This window comes from Hippocampus comes, unplaced genomic scaffold (genome assembly GCF_001891065.2).
Source record: "Hippocampus comes isolate QL1 unplaced genomic scaffold, H_comes_QL1_v1.1 scaffold176, whole genome shotgun sequence".
In the NCBI taxonomy this organism is placed as follows: Eukaryota; Metazoa; Chordata; class Actinopteri; order Syngnathiformes; family Syngnathidae; genus Hippocampus; species Hippocampus comes.
Genome location: NW_017805826.1, coordinates 142,866 through 143,793, shown reverse-complemented (window position 1 = coordinate 143,793; position 928 = coordinate 142,866).

Below are 928 nucleotides of genomic sequence, written 5' to 3'. Positions count from 1 at the left end.
TTGCATTTGGAAATACAACAAAAAGATTGGACGAGAGGAAGCTCACTTTCGATATCCCGGTGAACCACATTGCAGAGAAGGCGACCAGCATAGCAGCGATACACACAACAGGACAAGAAAAGTGGGCTTTTAAGTGGTGCTTGGTTGCCATGGGAATAGACAGAAATGACCACTTACGGCAGGGGTGTCAAAGTCAAATGGACGGAGGGCCAGATAAAAATTTTTGCTGCAAGCCGAGGGCCGGACTGATCGAATGTTCATTGAAAATTTTAAAAATAACCACATATTGTTTATTGAACCAAATTTAATTGACTGAAAACCGAACAAATACATTCCAATATGGTCAGATAAATAAAGCAACATTTTTTTATGGCTATGTCAGTAAACTTTAATTTTCAACAGGCACAAAAAAATTTCCTTTGTATAAAAATACCCATAACATGAATGAAAAAAGCCGATATTATTCAAGGCACTATCACTAGTCCATATTTTCTCTTTTAGCAAAAGTAGGCTAAATTTACTGAAAAGAAAAACAAATAATAGGACAATAATTTTCGATCATTTACTCGAATAAAATATTTTTAAAACATAATTGGGTTGAAATACAATAAAATAAAGTGCAAAAATGTATAAACCAAAAACAACACTTTCTTCAAGAAGTAACAAGCAGCGAAAGCAAATATTGTACTTTAATTTTTAAACTTGAACTGAGTAAAAACTCTTAGTATGTGATTGCACAGTATATTATAAGTAATATTCACTTCTTTGAGGCTGAGGCTGATACTCGGTGGTGTCTTAACTTTTCTACAAGTTCATCAATATTTGGGGTCAGGCTCTGAGCTGAGCAAATCCTCAAAATTGAGTGAGGGTGTTCAGCAGTAAATCGACTTCTGTGTGATGTTTTGTTCAGCTTCATCAAAGAAAATAG